Consider the following 15,788-nt stretch of genomic DNA (forward strand, 5'->3'; position numbering starts at 1 on the left):
TACACACACACACACACACACACACATATATATACACACACACACACACACACATATATATATATATATATATATATATATATATATATATATATACACAAACAAAACTGGGAGCCTATCTTACAAAATGACTCCTAGAAATTTATTCATTGGTCAGTCTAATCATATGACTATGAGATAAAATTACACACAGATTTGCCTGCAAGCAAGGAGAGGGTGGTAAAAATGAGCTAGTTATGCTTCAGTGAAAAGAAAATTCTAGGATTACTAATGTTCCTTGCAGCATCAGTTGGGATCACAGATAGTCATGGAAGACAACATGTAATTCAGAGAGAAAAGTACTTCTGTTTTTCTGCTGAGCTAACTCCTATGGTATTTTTGTATTTTAACCAGGGCATTTTTTTTGGTTAAATATTAATTTTTATGGTGAAAATCAGGATGGACATGCTATTCTAGGCACTCAGAACACAGAGGCCAAGCTTCTCCATAGGTATTTATGTATATGGGTTAAATATTCAAAGTAGGCCTATGGCTAGTCAGCATAAGGAGAAGGAGTCACAGAAACTAAATTGGTCAGTGTGTAACTATGTAGCTCCATTTAAGGACGAGAAGCCCAGTAGATCTGGAAGCACTCCCAATTCTGTCAGTATAGAGGAGTTATCTATTCTGAAATACAGACATAACCTCCTTTTATTGTTTCACTTTATTGTACTTCCCAGATATTGAGTGTTTTACAAGTTGAAGATTTGTGGCAACCTTGTGTCAGGCAAATCTGTCAGCACCATGTTTCCAACAGCATTTGCTCGCTTTGTGTCTCTGTGTCACATTTTGGTAATTAGTACAACATTTCAAACTCTTTCGTTATTATTATATTTATTATGGTGATCTGTGATCAGTGTTCTTTGATGTTACTGTTGCAAAAAATTTCGACTTTCTGAAGGCTCAGATGGCTCATTTTTAGCAGTAAAGTATTTTTAAATTAAGGTATATACATTGGATTTTAGGCATGATGCTATTGCACACTTAATAAACTATAGTATAATATAAACATAACTTTTGTATGCCCTGGGAAATCAAAAAATTCCTGACTCATTTTATTGTGATATCCGCTTTATTGAGGTGGGTGATCTGGAACAAAACCAATATCTCCAAGGTATGCCTATAGTGATATTTTATTGCGTTTTTCTAGATATGGAATCAACTGTAATATCTAAACCATTTTGCATTCATTAAGCAGTGATATATTATATTTTAATATAATATATTAGACACATTTAATATACTATTATATTAATTCAGTTTTTCCAGTCTCTACACACTTGTTCAGAGTTTCATTTTCATAAAACTCCCCACATTTTCTATCTGAACAAAATCCATGCTTTGTCACTCTACATCAATTATTGATAGGAGGTGAATTATATGGGAGAACAACATTCATTGCAAAGTCTAATGATTGTAGCAGTTACCTCCAGGATTTCAGTATTTCAACTAAAATGTGCTATTTTTAAATACTAAAATACCAGTAACATATCACCAAAAATATCAGGATTTTTTTGTTTTTGTTGTTTAATATTTTATTATTGAATAATTTAGGTAATGTAACTACCCCAGCAAATAAAGCCTGAGTCTTAGTGACTGAATTCAATAGAAGTTTATTCCTTCATCAAGTAAAACCCATTTGACAGTAAGAATGTCTTCTAAGGTCAATCCAGGCATTGAATCCAGCTTGCTGGTTATAAGAGAGAGGGTGGACAAAGCACACCTGCTTCTTAAATGTCCTTACCTGGAATTAACACAAAGCAGTGAGAACTAGTCCCATGATTCCATTGGCATGAAATAGGATCATAGATCTTTGGTATCCAGTTAGCTATTTCTGCCACAAATACCTTTATTTAGGTGTTTTAGCAAAATGTGAAAACTCAGTTATTTACAGCTTAAAATAAAAATCAATGACTCATTGGAATTGTGCAAAAGGATACACATTTGCATAGATTACAGGTTTAGTTAGAAATATAGTTACCCCTGTATAGTTGTATTACTAAAAGTTTGTACTGGAAGAATAGAAGCCTTCCAAAACTAGTATTGAAATTGACATTGGTTATTCTGCAATAGAATTTCCATCTACATGAGATAAAACTGAAAAAAATAAATTTAATTTTTAAAATAATATGTACAATCTATTATGAGTTTTAAAATGTTTTTTAATAAATATTTCATGCAAGTTATAAAATAAGGGAGAGGTTATTTAAAGATGGAATCAAAAGAAAATATTTGGACCTAGAGCAGGGGTTGGGAAATTATGGCCAACAGGAGGAATCTGGCCCCTAGGCTGTATTGTAAATAAAGTTTTATTGGAACAGAGCCATGTCTATTCACTTACATACATTGCCTATGGCTGTCTAGCAGAATTAAGTAGTATGCCCTGCAAAGCTGAAAATATATACTATCTGACCCTTAATAGAAAAATTTTGCTGGCCTCTGTACTACAGAAATAGTCGCCTCTTCACCTTTCCACCAACTTGTGTAAAGTCAGGAACAGGTTTAACAGTAGCTAGAAAAATTTTCACAAAAATACTTTTAATTGAATAATAACATGTTTGACCCACTTTGTTTTTAATCTCATCCCTGAAAAAAAGATCAAACAATATTATTTTCAGTTTTAATGACTGATTAAATTTCCTTCATTTTAGATAATAATTACCATGTTATTTGGAAAATACATTAATTACTTTATCTGCTAACAGTTTGTATTAGAAAGATAACATACTTTAATATATATTGTAAATTTATGCTTTATTTTAAATGTGTAATGTATTTATCCATTTTGTGATCAAATTGTATTAGACGTGTGGGTCTTATTGACCCACTAGAGCTTGTTTATAAGCTCTAGTCAGAGTATCTATTATTCTCATTAAGCTTCATTATTTCTAACACTGGAAAATTCCCATTATTCCATTGATATGGATGTTCGAATTAAAGGAGGATTAATCAAGTTACTTCAAAGTCACCTATCCATTTACACACCAAGTCTCTGAAAAACATACACACCTCCTTTAAGAATCTTATGGACATGATTAGTAAGTAAAAGCAGTGGACACTGAATGAATGAAGTGTCTCTGAAGTCTGGGGATAGAAACCAGAGTAGAGTTGTCACTGTCTTCCCTTCTAGGAGGTGGATATGAGAAAAGCTGATCAGTAGTGGATGTTACTCACAGTGACTACAGGGACAAGTGGAAGTTCAGATTTGGATTTTAATTAACTAGACAACTTTGGAAAGGTGTTTCAACTCCTCTCTCTGAGCTTTCGTTGTATTCAACTATTAAAGGAGGAACAGACTAGTGGTTTCTCATATACTTTAAATCTAATGTAAGTTTTTAGATATGTATATTTCAAGGCATGTTTGCTCTTATAGGTGAATAACATAGATGACAGACAGATACATAGATAGCTCTTCCCTTATAGCAGATGACTCTGAGAAAGGGTGATCAGTAGTGAGTGTTATTCATAACAACCATAGGAAGAGGTAGAAAGAGAACTGGAATGAAAGGCAGGGCTTTCGCTTTCTAAAGTTCAGATTCTGACTTTATGTAGAAAGAAAAAAAGAAAGAAAGAAAGAAAGAAAGTGGGCTTCCCTGGTGGCTCAGTGGTTAAGAATCCTCCTGCCAATGCAGGGGACATGGGTATGAGCCTCGGTCCGGGAAGATCCCACATGCTGCGAAGCAACTAAGCCCGTGCGCCACAACTACTGAGCACATGTGCCACAACCACTGAAGCCCAAGTGCCTAGAGCCTGTGCTCCGCAACAAGAGAAGCCACCGCAGTGAGAAGCCTGCACGCCACAATGAAGAGTAGCCCCCACTCGCCGCAACTAGAGAAAGCCCATGCGCAGCAACGAAGACCCAACACAGCCAAAAATAAATAAATTTAAAAAAAAAAAGAAAGGAAGACAGGCAGGCATGGAGGGAGAGAGAGAGTTGGGGTAAGAAAGCCTTAGAACCCCACTTTTCCACTCCACAATCTTCTAGAATATAAAATACAAAATCCAGTAATTGAAGTGGAGGTTGAGAGGTCTAGGTGCCCATTTTCTAGTCCCTCCATTTTTTTTTCTATTGCTCTTACGACTCTTTGTAGGAATCTCTAATGGAAAACAGCATTTGAAAAATTACTTTCAAAAATAGTATCTAACCTACCTTCTACATTGTTTAAAGTCCCTCTTCGTTAGTGAAGCATTTCTTGACTTTTTAAGTTCTTTTTCATCTTCTATCCCCTCCCCCAGTTTCTGCAGTACTTTCTTCTTCTTATTCTTCTTCTGGTTTTTAACTCTTTCATGCCCTGTATTTTGAAAACTCATCTATGATTATAGTGATTTCTTGAATTTTTATTTAGTTTTTAATTCATTTGGTCTGGTCCTACCAGCAGAGTGTAAGGCTGTCATTTCTCCCTACCCCTACCACAGCACCGAGTATGGTGCCTTACTAACCACTGTAGTATGTTGATCCTTACAGAGATTGGAAGGAGGTATGGCTTGATCCACCACTACCATATCTCCAACCTGATGTTTGAAGTGTTTGGGTTTTTTTTGTTTTTTAAAATAAATTTACTTATTTTTTGGCTGCGTTGGGTCTTCGTTGCTGCGTGCAGGCTTTCTCTAGTTGTGGCGAGCGGGGGCTACTCTTCGTTGTGGTGCGTGGGCGTCTCATTGTGGTGGCTTCTGTTGTTGTGGATCACGGGCTCTAGGCATGCAGGCTTCTGTAGTTGTGGCACTCAGGCTCGGTAGTTGTGGCTCACGGGCTGTAGAGCTCAGGCTCAGTAGTTGTGGTGCATGGGCTTAGTTGCTCCGCGGGATGTGGTATCTTCCCGGACCAGATCCCCTGCATTGGCAGGCGGATTCTTTTTTTTTTTTTCTTTTTGCCGTACGTGGGCCTCTCACTGTTGTGGCCTCTCCCGTTGCGGAGCACAGGCTCCAGACGCGGAGGCTCAGCGGCCATGGCTCACGGGCCTAGGCGCTCCACGGCATGTGAGATCCTCCCGGACCGGGGCACGAACCCGTGTCGCCTGCATTGGCAGGCGGACTCTCAACCACTGTGCCACCAGGGAAGCCCCATGACCTGTTCTTGAGCACAGGGAGTAGTTTAATTCCACACACTTAAGTGCTGTGAAATACACCTCCCCCCCCCCCCACCCCCCGCCAGTAGTCCTGTAAGATTTCACTTTCCATATTACATTTTACTTTAAGCAGAGAAATGGAGCTGGCTAGTAAAATTGTTTAATGCCATGGTACCCTGTACCATTTGACCCTTTCCTAGTACTTTTATTATTTTGGGGGTAGTTATCTGGCTTACAAGAACCTTTAACAGTATCCATTGCAGTCAGGCAAATAAAATTCTTGCATTCTGCTACTATAAAGAATTCTGATAATTATCACTCATCCCTGAAAAGTGAATGACCCAAAACAGAGTACTCTAGATCTTGAAATAGCAATTTTGTATTATAATAGGATTGTGCTGGATATGTAGGGGATTGTTCAACTAGGATACCCTTCAGCTAAAAATATTTCCTATTTGGGTATTTGAAAGAGATTAAAGAAGATCGATAAATATAATGGCTATTCAAAATTTGGAAACAGAAACAGAAAAAATGTGGGTACATATGCGTGTGTGTTGTGAAATGATAAATTATATTTATGCTGGAGAAGATAAATGAACTTCAATCTCAAGATGAACCCAGCTAAGTTACATAGATACCGTGAAAGGTCTACTAAGCTGTCCTGAGTCTTATTTGTACATTACTGTCAGATGAGGCAAAGAAGAGCATATTTCAGCATTTGAAATCCCTCTAGTGACTAAATTGCTTATCTATAGTCATTTTTCAAAAGCCATAAAATCACTCGACATATTGAAAAAAAATGCCCCATTCTGGTAGTCTTGAAATATTTGTAGGAACCTAAAAGTTAAAATAAACTGTTGTCTTTATATAAGGTTGTTACCAATGCCTATTCAATAGTGCAGTACTCTGCATTTTTATTTCAGCGATGAAGATACATGATCTATCCACAGCATCTCACTAGTTGTTCCTTAGTATGATGGCCTTTATTTATAAATGATTGTGAAGAGAGCTATCGTCACTGACTAGAGAATAGGATAAGCTACCAGGTCCTTATGATGATAAAATGAACCTTGGCTACATTTAAAAAATTCTTATAGTAAGAGATTTATATTTCTGGCTATGGTGAATTAATTTGTAAAGACTAGCCTGTCCTCCCGTAAGAATCAGAAAGGCAGACTAAAACTAAGAGAAATCTATTTGAATGTATTGGAAAAAACACAAAGTCAGCAAGGACTAGAGAGGCCAAGATCTTGAAGAAGTACTGGAGAGATGGGAACAACAGAGAGGTGAGCCTAATATTCAGTTCCTTCCCAATGTTTACTCATTCATAGATGTGGCCAAGGAGTTGAAAAGCTAAGCAGAACTTTATTCAATCTCCTAAAGCTTGGGAGACCATAATTGGAGTTAGGGACTGTCAGAGTGAGATGGCTGGGCTTCTAGCTGGGATTTCTAAAGGTGCATCGTATGACAGAAAGAGTGAGAGAGCCATGGAATAGCTCATGAGAAAGAGCAAATCAGAAATTTTATCATCCTTCTTAAAACAGATACCTAGCTTTAATCAGCTCAATCACAGGTTGGATTAACGTTTTCTTCATAGCCTAAAAACACGTCAAAAAATAAAAAATAGTAAATCCTTGACAGAAGAGGACAAAATCTTTCAGACTCTCAAAATACTTCAACAGTTTTTCATACGCAGTGATTACTATTTGGTCAAAAGTTACCATACACAGCAAAAGACATTGCCAAATGACAAGAGATTATGGGCATAAAAGTGACAGTGGGAAGACACCCACGCGAGATACAGCTTTTGCAGTTATTAAACACAGAGTTTTAAATAACCATGATAAATGTGTCCAAGAATATAGATGACAAGATGGGGACTCTATTAAAAAGAATCAAATGAAAGTTGCAGAATTGAAAATTACAATAATCATAACTAAGAACTCAATATATGAATGTAATAGAAGAGCCAACAAATCTATCTTTGTCTATTTTTCTATCTTCCACCACTAGAATATAAGTTTTGTGAGAACTGGGACTTTATCAATTGTTCCTCTGCAACATCTAAAACAATACCCGATAAATGATAGATATTCAACAGATTTTTTTTTTTTTTTTTTTGTGGTACATGGGCCTCTCACTGCTGTGGCCTCTCCCGTCGCGCAGGCTCAGTGACCATGGCTCACAGGCCCAACCTCTCTGCAGCATGTGGGATCTTCCCGGACCGGGGCACGAACCCGTGTCCCCTGCATCGGCAGGCAGACTCTCAACCACTGCGCCACCAGGGAAGCCCTCAACAGACGTTTTTTTAAACGAAGGAATTAATGATAGCTTGCCAAGAGGCAAATAAAGTGACATACGCTTTTTTAAGGCCAGAGTTGTAAGCAAGGAGATAAAAAAGAAAAGACACGGGCAGAAATATTTGTTGGCAGATGGGCAGCAAAAGATGAAGATAGGAAAGAACTGCAGATTCATAGACAAGCCTTCACTCAGTTTGTTCTCTTATTTGCCACTCTCTACTTCTCTCAGCTCCCCCCATGATAATGAGACTTTTATCTGGATATGGGGAGGAATGGTTGAAGGCCATCTGTGGTTATGCACCTGCTATACAATCATGGGCTACCCAGAAGAGAGCGTGAGTAACTAAGTTCACACCTCAGTAGGAGAAGATAGAACCAGTAAGTGTCATGATAAAGCTTTCCTCATTCAGATGGTGCTCTTCTCTGAACCTCTTGCAGAGGGGTTGCAGGAAAATCCTTAGAGTCCTCTACAGCCCAGGGGTTGCAGGAAAATCCTTAGAATCTTCTACATGAACTACTTTCCTTTCAAAGGACATAAGGGGTCTCAATTTAGTCAGCAGGCAATATAGTTTTGTAATACTTGTGTTTTCAAAATTAGACGGTAATTTAAAGGAGCCGTAATAATTGGAAAAGAAAGCAGGGGTTAAAAAAGATGAGGAACACAGGCAGGAACCAAGTAGCCCAGGCAGTTTATAGGCAATGCTTCTAACTTCAGAGCTTCTAACTTCTATTACAGCTTCTCTAAATACCTTCAAATTAACAGTAAGAGGGAAAGAAAAGGATTAGCTTTAGCTGCAAAGTAGTTAGACTATAAGGGAGTGTTGAAAGCAAAAATATAAAAGGCTAAAGTTAAGTATCTCCAAAGAGCTTTTCCTATCTCTGTAGCGCACACACTTTTTCGAGAACTTTCTCCATTGATGTATAGTGATCATTGCTAGATGGGCTCACCAATTTAGCCTGCTGTTTGGTTTCTTTGCTTTGATTATCAGTTCAGTGTTAGTGTTGTCTCTGTGAGGCCGGTGCAAGACATCTACCCTGGATCTCAGCTAGGTCAAATTGGAAGAGTCTGAATGAGCACAGTTGAATAACAAATCCAGGTCCAGTGAAAGGAGAGAGGTTGGGGGCCATTGGCCAGAGAGCCATTTTTAGAAGAGCCAAGAAGACACACCAGAATCCCAGCAATCAAATACATGAGGCACCCTCCTCTGGGCAGTCTGGGGTGAAGGCTACCTAGAAGGAAAACTGGCCAGGGGCAGGAGCTCAGGTCATACAAGGGCAGTTTAGAGCATTCTCCTTAATTTACAAACACTAGCCCTCTTTGTTAATGTCTAGGAATGACCTCTTCAAACTCTGCCCAGAGGGCCTGCTTGCTCTTTAACTGTATCTTTTACAGTACAAAAGTCTTATTGGGGAGTTGGGTCCTCTCTCAATCAGTCCCATTCCCAAAAGTGATATAGAGCAATTAAAAGAACACTTGGAAGCCTGTGAAAGTATTAATGCTTTCCAGAGTTTGAGTAATTATTTTTGCTTAGTTTATCTGTGATTTTGCATAGTCTCCATGATAAGAGATGTTGTTTTAATAACTGAGAACAGGGCTCTCTTCATTGAAGTATGGCAAGGAAGGAGGAGGGAGAAGTTAGTGACAGTGGCTTGAAGGATCACGGACAGCTCTCTGTTAAAATTTTGCAAAAGAACACACACATATAAATACGTACACACAGTGAAATACAAGTGATTCTACTAGAGCCCATTAGCTATTTATTTTATTCCTTTAAATCAGTGCCTTGCAATCCAGTAACACACTATGAAACTAGGTAAGGGGGCTGTTTTTTGTCACTCAGTGTGTCATGGTATAATTTTACCTATCATTATTTCAGCTGAAGGTGGCATTTAAGAGTTCATTAGTGATTAATAGAGCCCTCCATTGCTCAGAGATGATCCCAGATATTTAAGGAAAGCATTTAGTTTAGATTGACAGTTTTTCTACCCTTAGAATGTCTCTAAAACAAACAAACTAAAAAGTTGTGGTGAATTCTATTAAGAAATGTATATTTCATGTAAATTTGCCATAAGCGGTAAGCAGGCATGACAGTAAGACATAGCTCTCTCTGTGTCCCCCAGCAAGCTTCATTTCCCTATCAAAAGAGAGCAGTGCTTGCAAGGTCTGAGTAGAAGACTCCTACCATTTTTCAGCACCGTCACTCTCTTTTTATGTTTTGTTCATAATGGCAACTGTCTGGCTTGATACATTGGTTCTGATGCTTTCACCTGCTTGTTGTCATTCAGGTGCTAAACGAGGAGGATGAATATGTATAATTCTTTCAAGAGTGCATTAGAATGACCCATCTTGGCATATTTTATGACATATCCCAAAATAATCCCAGACCCTGATTATTTTGTGAAGTTGGCATTCCAGTTATACTGGTTGGCTTTTGATAGCTTGCCAACTTCCTCTGAGCATATGATTAATCAGTACAATAAAATGGGACACTCTAAAATGCAGGATTGATGCATGGGTAAGGATTTTTAAATTTTCATTCCTTTATCAGTCATTTGAGACAGTTTTAGTGGCTCGTTACCGGAAAGTATTTTAGGAAATCTTCCCCTATTTGATCACTGTTGCCAGTATTGTAAGCCTCTCTGGGGAGAAACGAATCTTTTGATTTTGATAAAGTTTCTTTCTTCCAGAATGAGGATGAAGTGTTTTCTTCTTTGAAACATTGTCAGGTGCCTTTTGATAGGTAATAGAAACCAATAGCAGCTGGGGAAACTTAGGCCAACTTAGTTAAAAGGCCTCTTGAGAACTAAGTGCAGGATTAAAATTGGAGAAGCCTCTTCTGTATATGCCTGTAGCAGGCTACCAGGGTAAACACATTTAAAGTTGGAAACCTGCAATTGTTTTCATTAATTCATTTATTTTGTAAATTCTTAGTGAGCCCTATATGTCAGGGTCTATGATAGAAATGATGATACAAAGTCAATAGAGAGTCCCTGTCCTTAAGATACTCATAGTTTAGTTGTGGAGAAAGATAGATGAGTATATGGAAAACATGCATTCAGTCTTAGAGCATCAAGTTAAACACAATCTTTCTGAGTTTAAGGGGTGGGAGGAAAGTGTTCACAGAAATCAACTGATAATCATTCAAAACTGAAAACTCCACTTTCAGTAAATGCCTTAGCAAAGATCATGGCTTAGTATTGATGACTCTCTAAGAATCAGCAAATGCAGACCAGACCAGCTCATGTAGAAAGAAAAAAAAAGCTATATATTACAGCAAAGAGGAGTCAGGTCGGACTCTTATTCTCTTGGTCACATCATTTAAAAGTTATTATCATTTCCTTACTGTGAAGAATTAGGAGTTTCATTTAGGGATACAGTATATATGTTTCAAATTTGGTTCTCTTTAAGTATGTCTATTGGAGTCTGTACAGTTTTCTTTAATATTGTTAAACCATCTTCGGAAAATTATTTTTGTCGTCTTTATACAGTGCCAAGTTAAAGAATCCTTTAGCTATCGTATGTACGTACTGGAACCTGGTGAACAGCCTTAACTAATACGGTCAAAATTCTGGTTCCCAGTGGCACCTCTGGCAGAATCCCGTCTCACACAGGGAAGGCCAAATATTGCCAAGGCAGGGACAGGATCACTATGGTTTTCCATTCCTAACAAGTTCTCTTAGTGGGGGAGAAATGAAAGAGGATCCACAGGAGTGCAAGAAAAGATAGGAGAAGATTCAAAAGTTTCTGGAGTTTTAGGACAGTTTATCATATTTTGCTGCTTCTCAGCAGAAGTAGCAACACTGATTCACCAAGGCAGTGTTGTATGTCTCTTCCAAGATCTCTTTGTGTTCGTCTTTATTCCTACTATCGGCAACAGGAAGGACTGATTGTGTTGATGAAATTCTTAGCTCCCTCTAATTTCCATCTGTCCACAGAATCACCCCCAATAAGCATACTATCTGAGTAAAACCATATTTGTATGCAAAGTTTCCATACAATTCCACTACCCATTCCTCACCCTAACTGAATTTGGTCCCTAAGTGCCCCTTGGATATTTCTGCTTCTTACATTTTATTTCTTATCCCCAATCAGAACAATGAATGAGAACTGGATAGGATAAAACATGGAAGGGGGAGGACAGTTACCTGCAAGGCGTATTCTCTCTGTGCTCACCTCCCCTAACTTCAATGGATTTCATAGGATAAAATGAACCAAGAGAGCAGCCCGTGAAGGAAAAACAAGTCATCAAAAGACAAATTTTGTGAACAATAATAGGAGTTAGTGTTTAACACTTACTAGATGCCAGTTACTTTTCTGTTTGCTTTAGAGCACTAATCCTTAGCTTACTTAATTCACCTTTGCACCCCCGGAAGTAAAGGAGCCAATATTTGGGCCTGGGTAGTCTGACCCTGGAGCCATGTTCTTATACCTGAAGAGCAAGCTCTTTTTCATCCTACCATCTACTCTCTCAAGCAATTCAAAGGGGGTCCAGAGTGGCAGCTTCAGCTTTAGATGAGACATGCTTTTGGACCCCTTTCTCTCAGGGCTTTGAATTTGACTGATCATTTGATATTTAAGGAGTCCATGCTGGTGAAAACAGGTTGTGTCTAGGAGACAGGAAAGGCTCTATTTTCTTAATGCTCTGTTGAATGGATTACAAAGTTAACTGTCTAACTGCCAATTTTGTAGACCAAAACCAAAAACTCTGTGATGATTTTGAAGTAGCTTGAAAATATGGAATAGGACTATATGTACCTTCACCTTGCCTTCCAGATGCCAGTAGATTTAGATGAGGAGCTCCTTGGGGACAGAGACTCACTCCCTGCTTGTCGAGGACCAGTTTATCAACACAAAATTAATTTCATCTACAGCTCTTCATTTCATGGGGAGACTGAGAATAAGCAGATAATCTCTGCAGACTTCCAAAGGTAAGATGCTGCTAAATGTTTGATTTTGTTTTTCACAAAAAGTAATAAAGGGAGGTGCCTAAAATTAATACACAATGTTCGAAACTGAACCTTGGAGACACCTTTGATAAGCGGAGGCTGACTTACTAAAAGCAAATACATGGGGTTCCAAAGATGAGAAACAAAAGCCTGGGTTTCTCTGCCCAGTTAAATAGTCACGTTGTGAAAGAAGCAGCCACAAGTAGAAAAACTTTTTTTTTTTAATCCATAGGGAAAAGACGTCTGATACCAACTATCCTCAGCTTGCTGGTCTTTTGAGTTCATTTTCCAAATCTATACTCTAAAGACAGCCGAGAATTCAGAGGAAAAATGTGTCCAGGGAAGAAATAAGTACATTGGGGAACTGAATGAAAATGATAAAAATCATTCACACTTCTTTATTGAAACAATTAAAGTGGAGTGGAGAGTGGCAGATGAATTCTAATAGTTATTAAATTGGCACTTAGGAGTTATCTTATCTGCATTGCCACAATTCAAAACTCCCACAGTGTTTTCTCTCAGTCCGCATCATATTAATTACGCCACTCATCCGCCATCTTGTTTGTGAGCGAAGTAGTTAGTGTGCATGGAGAGGTGCCCAGCTCTCCCAAAGGCGTCCGGTCAGTAGTAACGCCGCCATCCCTCACGAAAATGGCATACTCGTCTCTAGTGCACTGCCTTCGGGGACCCTCCCTTCGCTTTCTTGAAAAGAACAAATATTTCTATTTGATATGATGGACGGTCAGGGAGAAGGGGTGGGGCTGGAAGTGCGTCAGCCCCACCTCCTCCTGGGACGCACTCGGCGGCCACCGTCTTGGGAGCTTGGCTTGCTCTCTCCGTTTGAGAAAAGCTTGGAGCTCGATTATTTTCAACTCCATCTCCGAAAGTGTCTGGCTGTCTGCAACTAGGTTCTGTCTTGAATGTGTATTTTCAGGGCCCCAACTAGTGCGTGTTGTTTGCGCAGGATACGTGCTGATAGCCTATCTGAACGTGGATGTTTGTGATAAAATTATTCCTCCTGTAGTATTGTTTTAGTACACTTTGTTTCGTTTCATAGAGAAGAGAATACTATTAACCCAGGTTTTCCAGCCAATCAAATTATTCTGCCTCTGGTCATCATCCTTTCTTTTTTGTTGGGGAAATATAATGAAAGGTGATTCCAACAGTATACAGGTTCTTTCCAATCTTGACTCTGTGAAGCAGTTTTTTGTTTGCTTTTAGGAGTATCCAGTGGGAAGGGTGGATTTGAGGAGTGAAGATTTTGCTGGCTGGAATCCTTTCTGTCTTCTTGTTCTGCTTGAATAGCTCCGGCAAAAAAAAAAAAAAAAGGAGTGGGGGGGATATTAACTACGTTTAACCTAAGGCCAATTAGTAAATTAATCGCTAGGGAAAAAAAGAAACAGCAAACAGAGACGATAATAAGAAACACCATCTATGGAACTAACCTATACTCTCACCCACCCTTTGTCTATCTGTGTGTAATTGAATTGTCACCTGAAATTACTCTTGTTCATTGTGAAAGTATTGTCACTGTCCAGCAGAAAGTGATGAATGCTTAATCCTTTGGATCACAGTACTGAGGTTTCCTTTCATACAGTAATTTCCCTTTGAGGGTAGGGGATGTGATGTAATTTTCAACCATTAAAATCATAGCTTTGAATATTAATTATATTATCTCTCCAGCCATCCAGCCGGTGATCCAGTAATACTAGGAGAGGCCATGGAAGGTTTTATTTTGTGAGGCGTTGCCTCAGAGGTCAGTATAAGAAATCATAGCAACTACTGGGTAGAAGATAGACATGAACACACTGGTTGATTTTTCTCAACATCAACTTTGTATGCATATCATTACAACTGCTCTACTCAAGGTGTCATTCTCTGCTATTGTTATTTGACATACAAATCGTCCTGTCTTGTCTATTAATCTTAGTTTCTGGCCAGACTAAGCTGGGATTCAACCAAGAATAGATTTTCAGTCGCCATTGAAATCCCAGACTTTGATTTCCATATTCTGATGTACCAAACTGTAGCCCAGACTGAGAGACTGTGCCTCTGCCACAAAATGGATATTGGAGAGATGTCAGATTGCCCAACAAGACCTTTTAGAATGAGAAGCACTAATTTCAAGGTTTAATTTTTTTTTTTTTTTTTTTTTTTGGTACGTGGGCCTCTCACTATTGTGGCCTCTCCCGTTGCGGAGCACAGGCTCCGGATGCACAGGCTCAGCGGCCATGGCTCACGGGCCCAGCCGCTCTGTGGCATGTGGGATCTTCCCGGGCCGGGGCACGAACCCGAGTCCCCTGCATCGGCAGGCAGACTCCCAACCACTGCGCCACCAGGGAAGCCCAGTTTAATTATTTTTTAATCTTTAAAATATCTCTTCGTATTTTAGAGTTGTGCCAAAATATGATACAAGGTATCAGTTTTGGCACTCTTTGACAAAAAGGCTAATCTGCCCTAATGTAAAAATATGATCCTGAATTACCCATAAGATCGTCTGTATTTATCATATTAGTCGGTTATTTACTAAACCTACCTTCTTGCCTAGACTTGATGGACATGGCAGTAATTGTACAGACTTCAGAGAAAACAAAACTGTAAATGTCGTAACAGAATGAAAGATTTAACACCAAATGGTGTGATTAACTAATGAAACTCTATTGCAAATGGCAGTACAACAGGAACATCTCTGCAATATTGTGAGAAAAAATTAATATGGATAAAACATATTAAATTCTACAAATGAGAAGGAAAAATGTTGTAAGAAAAAAACTTAAATTCTAGTGCAGGAAAATCAGCTTAGTGAAAATTGAAAATGCATGTAATAAAACTAATTCAGGTAGGATATTAATCTTGTGTAAAAAAGATAAAAGCATGTTAAAGCCTGATTGTAAAATATTAATGTGCTAAACTATCATAAAACTTCACATATGCCCTTTAGCGATAGTATTGTTAATGATGATAAAGACTTATTTGCAAATTCTTCTTTTATGAAGTCTGGAAAGAGAAAATCTGAAAAACGACTAATGTAGACAGCTACTGTGTGTAAAAGATAGGAAATGGTGTAGGCTAATAAGGTTCAGGGTAGCTGGTCTCTTGACATTTAAATGTGTGACCATATCAAGGACCCTCTGCAATCTGTGAGTGAGGTGATTCAGGGTAAACAAGTAGGGTTTGCACCCTGATAAAACTGGGGTATTCTTAACTCTATTCCTCATATGCTGATGGCCCAGAATGCTCTTGGAATTACACTTACTTTGGTCCACTGTAAAACTATAAGGCACCTACATTCTTAGACTTCCTCTTTCCACTGAAGTCCTATTTATGGAGAGCAAAGATAATTTGTATCCAGCCTTATTTTGCTTTTGTGTAATTACATTACTGGTTCTGAATTGCAGGGCTGGATTTACTGAAATTCTGTGATAGCTCAGGTCAC

General features: G+C 38.5%; 1 long non-coding RNA gene across 7 annotated transcripts in view; it reads left to right on the forward strand.

The window, feature by feature from the left end:
- Positions 1 to 15,788, forward strand: part of LOC307182973 — a 459,338-nt gene that overhangs the window by 160,053 nt on the left and 283,497 nt on the right. For all 7 annotated transcript variants that reach the window (XR_013827313.1, XR_013827314.1, XR_013827315.1 and 4 more), the window contains one exon: positions 12,180 to 12,334. This is a non-coding gene — a long non-coding RNA (uncharacterized lncRNA). The remainder of the gene's footprint in view (positions 1 to 12,179; positions 12,335 to 15,788) is intronic.

Source organism: Stenella coeruleoalba (genome assembly GCF_951394435.1).
Source record: "Stenella coeruleoalba genome assembly, chromosome: 2".
Classification (NCBI taxonomy): Eukaryota; Metazoa; Chordata; class Mammalia; order Artiodactyla; family Delphinidae; genus Stenella; species Stenella coeruleoalba.